We start from the raw sequence: 11,467 nt of genomic DNA, 5'->3' as shown, positions 1-11,467 counted from the left end.
TTGTGCCAGGTACTGGCCTTAATAAGCTTGGAGTACTTTAATAAAGCAGTCAGACGTCTCTGCTCTTGTGAAACAGAGACAAGCAATGGATCATCTACATAATAAGTGATGTGTTTATGATACTAATTAATGTATTATTTCAATCATAATTATATTAAGCACAATATATTATACAGTGTGTTGAAAGAAATCAGTTCTATGGAAAAAAATGTAGCAGTGCATGGAGTATCAGGGATGCCAGGAGTGGAGGGATGGGTTGTAATTTAAGTAGAATAGTTAGAGCAGAAGATAAGGTTGAGATTGAGAAGACGGCATTTCAGCAAATCTTGAAGAAGGTGAGGAAACTTACCATGATGCTACATGACAGAATAATATTCCAGACAGAAGAACCAGTTAGTGAGAAGATAAAAGCAATCTGTTGTATAATGGAACTAGGCATATATTCAGGGGATTATACAATAGCTGTTCATTGACAAAATCGATGAACACTGATACTTTTGTCAGAATAATAACGAGTTTTACATGAATGCTAAGCTGCATTAATTGTGACTTCTGAATGCTTTAAAATTGATGATCTCAACATTTTGCCCTTAAAACAATCCTGTGAGGTTGGGAGGAGCAGGTAGAATTATTTCTATTTTATGGATGGTAAAATGGAGTCCCAAGACTTTATGGGATTTGCTCAAGGTCAAAACAAGGTCGTGGAGTCTCTGTACCCAGGGTAGAACAACGCCTCTCTGTTGGTCTTTAGGGCCTCTCCAGAAGGGGACATAATGAAGTTCTCAGACAAAGAGTGGGAGGACTCCTATAAAAACAGTGATGTGATGTCAGGACCTCAGGAAGTGCTACCTCCACTCCATCCCATGTCCCTTGTGTGAGTTACATGAAACTACTGACTCTCTCCTTAGGAACCTCAAGTCCTCTGCTGGCATCCCAAATGAGAACAGTTGTTCCTCACACATAACATTCTTGTTTCTTAATGTTGATGAATAGTGGAAGGAAAGATTATGATTCTCTGATCCTTGAACATTGGTGTTTGCCTGGCCTTGGAGCCAAAAAATTATTTAGATGTCCAAAATGGTTAGTCCTGTCCTTATCTGAGTAAGGAATTTGCTTTAATCTAATGATCCTCCTGCAGTATACCTAAAGAGAAGATAAGGAATCTATGGGAATATGTAATGACAAATGAAAACCACCTGAATACACAGAGCAATGCACAGACACACATTTCCCTGAGGTAAATGCTATGACAGGTAAGCTGCTCTGGGCCTCACACTGGGGGAAGGTCCACACCCATCTAACCACCCTGAGTAGCAGAGTTCTCCTAAAACTGTCAGGCAGCATGCCATCTGAAATGGCCCTTTGGAGATAGAGCAGCACGAGTTTTTGTTTTTGTTTTTGTTTTTAACTGAAATATGTAAAAGTTGAATTAGTGCACATGGGTTTAAAAAGAAATCATTGGCTAGGGAAGGTGGTTCATGTCTGTAATCCCAACACTTTGGGAAGCTGAGGTAGGAGGATCACTTGAGCCCAGGAGTTCATGACCAGCATGGGCAACATAGTGAGACCTCATCTCTACAAAACAATAATAATGAATTAGCCAGATGTGGTGGTGTGTGCCTGTGGTCCTAGCTTCTTGGAAGGCTGAGGTAGGAGGGTCACTTGAGCCCAGGAGTTCATGACCAGCATGGGCAACATAGTGAGACCTCATCTCTACAAAACAATAATAATGAATTAGCCAGATGTGGTGGTGTGTGCCTGTGGTCCTAGCTACTTGGAAGGCTGAGGTAGGAGGATCACTTGAGCTCAGGAGGTCGAGGCTGCAGCGAGCTGTGATTGTGCTACTGCACCCAGCCTGGGTGACAGAATGAGACCCTGTCTCAAAATGAATGAATGAATGAATGAATGTATTTCCTTGTGGTTTATCCTTAAAGCTGTATCTATTGACCTTTTATCATAATTATTGTTTATAAGCTATAAGAACTCTTTGGTTAAAAGAAATAAATCCATTTCACTGTATTCTGTAGTGTGTTTTGGCAAGTTGGCTAGTGACAAAGGCAAAATTAATTAATTAATTAATTAAAAAGCATTATTACTAACAACTTGATGAAAAAGAATCTTTTATCTTCTTCCCTTTTCCCCCATGCCCAGCCTGGTTAATGAGACCAAGTACATTGCCTGGTGTCTATCATGTAATTTTCTTGTATGGGATGTATAAAAAGAGACACAAAACAAATTCCTCCAACATTTTTACATTTTCCTCACAAAGAAAGGCTCAAATCCTTTAGTTCTGCTTTAATCATCTGCCTTATGACAAGTCCGCAGATTCCCCAAATAACTGTCTCAAATTAGATTAAAATTTTAATTCCACATTGGAAGATTGAGTCAAAATGCCTCTGGTGATTTCAGAGTCCCTTCTCACTCTTTTCTGAAGACAGCTCCTATGACACGAATTCAAGGATCAGTGGTTGGATTAGAGAAAAAATGGAAAACGGTTGTTGCAAGGGTATCAACTGCTTGCAATGCTGCTGGGAACCGGGTTCTGAGGTTGGTAACCAGTGCTTGTGAGGACTGATGTGCCTGCACTTCGGGGAAGTATCGCCAAAGGAGCCATCTCATCTGTGTTGGGATTGAGTTGCATCTAGAAGAACAGGCTCCTTGGCCAGCTTTCTTCTGTATGGAACCCTTGATAGGCCAAAGCGTGGATGGCTTTGCAGGATCTGGGCCACACATTGTTTTTTGTTGTTGTTGTTGTTGTTGTTGTTGTTGTTGTTGTTTGAGACAGAGTCTCGTGTCTCACTCTGTTGCCCAGACTGGAGTGCAGTGGCGTAACCTCGGCTCACTGCAACCTCTGCCTCCCAAGTTCAAGCAATTCTCCTGCCTCAGCCTCCTGAGTAGCTGGAATTATAGGCATGCAGCCACGATGCCTGGCTAATTTTTGTATTTTTAGTAGAGATGAGGTTTCACCATGTGGGCCAGGCTGGTCTTGAACTCTTGACCTCAGGTGATCTGCCCACTTCAGCCTCTCAAAGTGCTGGGCTTGTAAGTGTGGGCGACCGCGCCCAGCCCACACTTTGTATTAAAGCAACACGGTCATTGTTGAACTTCCACCAGCAGGCTGCTGACATTTTGTTGACAATTTACCCTCTTCCTTACCTACTCTTTCCCACTCAGCCTCCAAATTCTCAGGGTTACCTGTCCACACCCACTCTCTTCCTAATCTGCTCTCAGGATGTCTGGGAGTGTGGCCCAAGGATAGGGAGTGATATCAGAGGGTGGAAAGAGGTTACAGACTGAACAGGGAGCCGTTTGTGGGCTAAAAGAAGTTAATGTGTGCTCACCAGACTCCCTAGGCTTTTTGAAAGCATCTGAATGTCTGTCCAACTGCAAGCTACGTCATGGAAACATGACCGCCCTGAGGGGCTGTCCAGTATGAATGCCAGGGCTGCCAGATTCCGCAGACAAGAATAAAGGGCATCCAGTGAATTCTGAATTTCAGAGAAGCAACATTTTTTTCAGTATAAGTATGTCCTGTGTAATATTTAGGGCCTATTTTTTTCCTAGTGTATGTTCCTATGTAAATACTTGGGACATACTTTTATTTTAAAAATTCATTGTTGATTTGGAATTCAAATTTGGGCATCCTGTATTTGATTTGGTGACCCCAATCCAGATCCTGTACTCAAAAGGGAAAATACAACAAAATTAAACAAAAGCCTTGTTTGAGATCTATAACAAATGGCTATGAAGAGGTAAATATATATTATATTTGTAAATAATGTTTATAGGAAATACATATAATATACACATTATAATTATACATTTATATAATTATATTAATTTATATTATTTATAATCATATTAATTTATATCATTTATATATTAATTCTATTATTTATATATTATATTAATTTATATTATCTATATATTATATTAATTTATATTATTTATAGATTAATTATATTAATTAATTTATTTATATATGAATCATATTAATTTATTTTATTTAATATATGATATAAAGAATATTTAATATATAATTAATGTATAATATATAATTATATATTAATTTATACATTAATTATATATTTCTATTTAATATATTATATAATTATATTTAATATACATTAAATCTAAATATACATTAATTATATTTCTATATATAATTAATTTCCAAAGTTACTCTGAATTTTTAGTGGTCCTTTAAAGTGTTCTCCACTGTCCCTCTTCAGAAATGTGGAACTCCATGTGACTTCCAGCAGTGGGTCCCATTCACACTCACACTCCATTTCACAGAAGGTTTGCTCTTCTCAAGTTCCATCCCTTCCTCCTTGTGGCTAACATAGAGCCTAGGGTTAGCCAGCTTGAATATCGCTTCTTCGTTCCCTTGTGAACTCAGCCCGTTTTCTCATTCTGTCACCACCAGTGGCCACCCAAGAAAATGAAGGCAATTAGGCAGGATGGGGACTGTGGCAAATTGTTGAGTTCAAAGCCCTAAGTGTCTTCAAATTCAGGTATATGTATATTATATGCAGCGTCCAGGCCAAACAAGTTTCAGACCCCTGTGGCTCTAAGGCTGTCAGTCTCCACCCAGCTTCTGCAGTCCACATCCTTTTGTGTTCCCATGCAATCTCATGTTTATTTTTATTGTAGTACTTGCCAGACTTGATCATATTTCATAACTGGTTAGTTTCCCTTTTTTTTTTTTTTTTTTTTTTTGTGGAGTGCAGTGGCATGATCTCGGCTCATTGCAACCTCTGCCTCCTGGGTTCAAGTGATTCTCCTGCCTCAGCCTCCTGAGTAACTGGGATTACAGGTATGTGTCACCACTCCCAGCTAATTTTTGTATTTTTAGTAGAGACGGGATTTCACTGTGTTGGCCAGGATGGTCTGACCTGGTCAGAGGTCCCCTGACCTCGTGATCTGTCCACCTTGGCCTCCCAAAGTGCTGGGATTAGGGGCGTGAGCCACTGCACCCGGCCTAGTTTCCTCCATGTTACTGTAAAGTTTTGAGGACAGGGACCCTGCGTGAGTCATCTTTGTATCCTAAGAGAGTAGGACATGTTTGCTTGGGATCTAACAGGGCCTCCACGGATGGGTGAGTAAGGAATTAGCTTATAGCTGACAATCCTCCAGCAGTACCTAAGGAGAAGAGAGGCAATCTATGAGAATGTGTAATGACGAATGAAAACCACCTGAACACATAGAGCGACGCAAAGGCACGCGTTTTCCTGGGGTAAATGCTGTGACAGCTGCGGAAGGTCCACACCCACTGATAGGGTTTGGCTGTGTCCCCACCTAAATCTCATCTTGAATTGTAGCGCCCATAATTCCCACGTGTCATGGGAGGGGCCTGATGGGAGGTAATTGAATCATGGGGGTGGGTCTTTCCCGTGCTGTTCTCCTGATAGTAAGTCTCACGAGATCTGATGGTTTTACTAAGGGGAATTCCCCTGCACACGCTCGCTCTTGCTTGGCACAATGCGAGGTGTGACTTTGCTCTTCCTTTGCCTTCTGCAATGATTGTGAGGCCTCCCCAACCATGTGGAACTGTGAGTCCTTTAAACCTCTTTCCTTTATAAATTACCCAGTCTTGGATATGTCTTCATTAGCAGCATGAGAACTGACTAATACACCCACCTAACCACCCTCAGTAGCAGAGTTCTCCAAACCCTGGCAGGCAGTATGCCATCCAAAATGGCCTTTGGAGATAGAACAGCAGGAATTATTTTTTAATTGAAATATGTAAAATTTGAATTAGTGCACGTAGACTTAAAAAATAAATTGCAGAGGATTTACTGTGTTTCCTTTGGTTTATCTTTAAATCTGTATCTAATTACCCTTTTATCATAATTATTGCTTATAAGGACTCTTTGGTTAAAAGAAATAAAGCTCAAGACTGGACATGTAGTTTGAGGAATAAACTCTGGACTCCGTCCATTTCCATGATTGCTTCAACCCTGGAATAGGGGGAGGTATGAAGGAACCATATGGGGTCTCCATACTTCATAGACCCCAACTTTCACATATGCTTGTGTGTGCATGTACACATGAAAGCATCCTTACTCTGAACCAAGAGAAGAATAAGAAATGCTCCAGCTATAATATTTCTTTTTCTTGGGGATAAAGGGCTGTGTGAAAATGAGCACAAACACGTTCTTCTCCTCTCTTCCTACAAAAGCATCCGTAGGAATGTGTTCATCTGCGTCTCCTTGGGCCCTGACTGTCCATCATCCTATTTTGTTTAACATTAATCTTGTTTTCTTTTTCTGCACCTTTCTTTCTTTAAGAGAGAAGGTTTTACTCTGTCGCCCAAGCTGAAATTCAGTGGTGTGATCATGGCTCACTGCAACCTTGAACTCCCGGGCTCTAACAGCACACCACCACACCCAGCTAATTTTTAAATTTCGTATACAGCTGGGATCTTGCTGTGTTGCCCAGGCTGGTCTTGAATTCCTGGTCTTAGGCAATCCTTCCGCCTCAGCCTCCCAAAAAGCTGGGATTACAGGAATGAGCCACTGCTCCTGGCCTTTTTCTGCAACTTCAGTAAGCAGTCAGAATCATATCCAGAAAAGTGTAAATTTGTTTAAATAGTTCTCATTTAAATTCATGAAAACATTTCACATTCAATTATGCAATATCTTGCTTGTTTCTATTTCCACTCTCCACAGTGGGAACTTTGGCCACCTTTTGGTGCTAATCAAGACCAAGGCACAGGTTCAATTCTTGTTTTGGCCATTTGGATTGCATGGGGAAATTTTCTGGGGTGGGGGCCACAGGGCAAAATCTGAATATTGGTCAATCTTCTTGGAAATGCATCAGAAGGAGAGTGTGCATGACTCAGTGCTTTGGCTTTGCTGGGAAGCAGCTGAAAAGTAAAGCTGCTTTCATGGTGTTGGCGGTGGGGACCAGGCACACAAGCAAGAATGGAACACATTTTTGACCCAACTGGCTTGATATCATGTGCTCGTTCCAAGGCAGGGTATAAAATGTGCCCTCCACAGTCTCACCCCAGAGACTGGCCCTAAGAATGTCTGGCCCCCAAACCCTTTTGTTGTGTCTTGCCTGTGATTGGCACCGTATGCTTCAATTTAATAACTTGATACTTTAAATCTTCCCTTGTTCCTTAGCCTAGGGTGGAGTACACCATTCATTCATTCACACAATAATTTATCCCAACAACTGATGATTTAGCATCTCCCACATCTAGACCCAGAAGAAGATGCCTTAACAAGTGAGACAGACACAGTTCATATTGTCAGAAACCTGACACTGCAGCAGCAAGAGACAAAGAATAATTGTATGAGCCCATGCAAATTTATTCACCAGATGGAGATAGGTGAAAAAAAGAAACACAAATCAGAGGAAGGGGATATAGAAGGAGGACAGGGTATTGTTTGGGGGAAAAATACAGTGCCTGGGTTAAGTATGTGGGTTCTGAAGCTAGACTGCCTAGGTTTGAATCTTGTCTCAATATCCACTAATATGTGACCTTAGAAGAATTAACTTGCTTGTGCCTCTGTTACTACATCCATAAAATGGGGCCAATAATGATACCATTTTATTGGTTTCTTGTGAGATTTAGATGAGTAACTATACGTCAAAAAGTGAGAATCAGGTCTGGCTCTGTGTTAGCTGTTTCTCGTTCTCCTTGCCCTCTGCCTACTCTGCTCAATGTGGCTGCGGACCCACAGGCCCATTTCCTACGTAATCCCAATTTATCCAGAAATAATTGGTTCTTTCTTGAAATAAAATTCATTTTAGATGCCTAGGGAGGAGAAAATTATTTCTAAGATTTCCTTCCATGCCAACAGTAGGGGAAGACAGGATTTAGCTTTGAAGATTCCTTTTGCAGATGATTTGGAAAGTAAGAAGGGAGATTTAAAATGTTGTTTAACAATTAAAAAAAAAAAAGAAAACCATGACGCTACAAAGCTAAATTGTGTAAAATTGTTGATATTTACTGTTGGCCTAAAAACTCATCAATTTCACATGGTTAAAGTCGTTACACAAGCAGACATTAGGCTGGATTTCTTACTTTTCAAACGACTGAACATCTCATGGCATCAACCTTATTTACTCACTTTTGATAAATAAATACTGACTGACCTTTCCCTGTGCTCTATGCCATGACTCACAAGTGAAGTTAGGTTCAGTGGTTTTTTGGGAAAACATCTTTTAAAAATTTGCTAAGTCTGCATGATGCATTTTTCTTAATACAATTATTTTCCATCTTTAACTTGTACTTGACTTTCATCGGGGAGCCATTAATTTATTTTCAAGTACAGATAAAACGGCCAGAAATAAAATATTACTAGTATCATTGCACATGGGAAGAAATGTTAATATACTTTTTTTCTACTTTATAGATTAGGAATAGGGAGGGAGGGGGAGGGGTTGTTATATCTTTAACTTCCACTCCAAACCTTGTTATCCTAATATTTAATTCTACCTTTATTTCTTATAGTCTTTTTAAATCCTTTGTCATAAAGAAAAATTGCTTATACTAGTCTGGAGCCAATTTTTTAAGTCAGGTGATCAAGAAAATGGGATGCATGGTTTCTAGATATGTTTACACACAGCTAGATACACTAAACTAATAGATTGTTGCTTAAGGACATTTCAGGTTTTGTGTTTACACGTGTGTGAGAGATACTACAGTGAAAGGCTGAAAACTTCCATCCCACATCAGCTGTCTGTGGCTCTTGATCTCGGGTTCCAGGCCTTTCAGGATCTCTTTGTGTTTGTCACTGTTTCTCTGACTTCTCCTACTCCTCCAAATTCATGATCAGAAAACCTGCAAAAGGTTAGAGACTCATGGATGGGCGGTTGGTGTGTGAGCATCTCTGAGTCAGAGTGGCAGGAAGTGTGACCAAACAATTCATTACCCATGTGCTTGGCATCTCCGGGGGGGTCACCTGGGTTACCTGACAGCCCCTAATTAGTGGGTGTGAAACATCTTTGCTTCCCCAGGCTACTGAGCTAAAGTGAAGACTTGATTCTTGCTAGAGATTGATAGAGAAAAGTGCATCCCTGGGCACAGCCTGGCTTGCGGACAGCAGAAAGCTACTCTGGAACGTCCTTCTGAAGGTCATTCAAATATTTCTATATCTGGAAACAGTCAGTGTTTTTTATGGAAACAGACCCAGAGCTGTGATTAAAAAATAGCCACGGAGCTACCTTCTGTTTCAACCAAGTCAACAATCTTAAAACCAAACAATTTTTTAAAAATAATTTTATTTTAAGTTAAGATACAAATCTAGTTTCTTTAGGAATGAATTTTTCTCCCATTGGACATTTTAGATCTTTATTAAAAAGAAAGTATAGACATTCTCACGAAAACCTGTCCTTATATTTTGAACAAATAATTGATTATTTAAAAACTCTTTCAGCAAGCATTTATTGAGATCTTATTGTGGGCAGAGTACCAGGTCAGGCTTAGGATAAGTTCCTCCCCGCAGTAGATGGTATGGTGAGTGGGTTTCCTTTTTGGTGTTTGTTGGGTTTAAATCTGTACAGCTGTATCTCATGTTCAACAATAATGTGCTCCTGAAAAATTGTATGTAAATTGCATTTTAAAAAATGGAGTCCATTTAGAGTAATAGTAATCAATTTGCATTTATGTGACTTTTCAGTTATTGAGTTAATGAACTATATACTGAATGGTTAAAAGTTCCTTTGGAGTTTCTCAACTTTGGTACTACCAATATTTTGGGTTGACAAATTTTTTTTATCATAGGGGTTGTCTTGTGTACTGTAAGACGGCTAGTGGCGTCCCTGGCCTCTACCAAAAATGTCTCCAGATATTGCTGAATGTCTCCTGGAGGGCAAAATCACCCCTAGATAAGAACCACGACTATAGGATAAAGTGTATAAATTTTAAAAGTGAGATTAGGTAAGAGAAATACTCTTTTAGTGTCTTAATGAGTAAAATAACTCTCAATTGCCAAAATTTTCTTTCACTGTAATTAAATAAGTATGTATTCATATTTCCTCAGTAATGAAGTTCAATGATAGCAAAATCAGTTTGTATTATGATTAGATAGCATCACCCTTCAATTTCAAAAAACATTCAGTAGTTATTTGAACAAATTACAGCCATCAGTCTAGAATAATTGATCGTCTAATAAGAACAAAAACTCCTTCCATGTGTCATCAATTTTATCACTCAAATAGTCACCGCCCAACTGTAAGAAATAATGAGATTTTTAGTTCCCTACCACGCAACTTTCTGAATGGCTTGGAAAGTGGACTTACACTGGAATGAGAGTTGATAGCAAGGGTCCTGTGCATAGTCTTATTCTTTCTCTTGTCTTCCTGCATTTGACCTTTCATAACCAGAACTTCCTGATCCCTAACTCCTAAGAAAATAACATTTCTTCTTGAGATTAAATGGCGATTCATTTGATGAATCAGAAAACTTATCAAAATACACCGTTATGACTATGAAGAACCTAGAAACTACCTAGTCATTTGGGTAGTTTACCAAAACCCAGTAATTGCTTGCATTTCAAATTGCATTTAATTATTGGAGAACTACCACGAGTTTTTCTCCTAAACGAATACTCCATTATTATGAGACACCTGGTAATGCAAGTTTTAATATGTTTACTATAGGCAATGAAGAAAGTGAACTCTATAATACCCAGCTTGATGGAGCTAATGGCAGAAGACCAGTTAATAAAACTAACACATTCCAATTGTTTGATATAAGAGGTTGTTGGGAGTGTGACTTTTTTTTTTTTTTAAAAAAAAGCCATTTAATTACATACTCTGATGTCTTCACTCAGCCATTCCCTAAAATATATTTCCCCAATTTCAGCATATACCCCTTCTCTACTCTCAATTAGCTATTGCATTGAGCCTTTGCTTCCAAGCCCCATAAGTAATAGTAACTTAATTTTCCAAGCCATAAATCAGGTAAACTTATGGTCCGTAGCACGTGTTCCATTTGTTTTTAATCAGGGGCAGCCTGGTACTCAGAGGTCAGAAGCTTTAATTCAATGGGGTCCTGTGCCTTTTTGGAGGGAGAAATCTTTTGGCTTCTTAGAATTCCCTTTGTGACTGTTTTAAGTAACCTTTTGGCAAAAGTTTGAATATATAAAGTATCACATACAGAATCCTTTAATTCACTCACCTATACACACTCCCTTTTACTTCAGCGCTAAGGTTAAAAGGAACATTTAACAACATTTTTATACTCATATATTCTTCTGATTTTATCTATTGAACTTAAGAAAAATCATACATTTAGCTGCTGGCAAAAGAGACACAAGAGAAGAGAGTTAAGAGATGTTTGATTTCTGGAAATCATTTCAAGGAAATAGCTCTAACAAACAGCAATGTCACTGAGATCATTTAGGTTCCATATTGTCTTGAGAAAAAGAAATAACCACATAAAAGAGCTTAGAGATTCTAAAAACTCAGAGCCCCTAGCATACCATTTTATGACTGAAAATCATCTTGG

The sequence above is a fragment of the Rhinopithecus roxellana genome, chromosome 19 (assembly GCF_007565055.1).
Source record: "Rhinopithecus roxellana isolate Shanxi Qingling chromosome 19, ASM756505v1, whole genome shotgun sequence".
Classification (NCBI taxonomy): domain Eukaryota; kingdom Metazoa; phylum Chordata; class Mammalia; order Primates; family Cercopithecidae; genus Rhinopithecus; species Rhinopithecus roxellana.
This window is presented reverse-complemented; position numbering follows the sequence as displayed.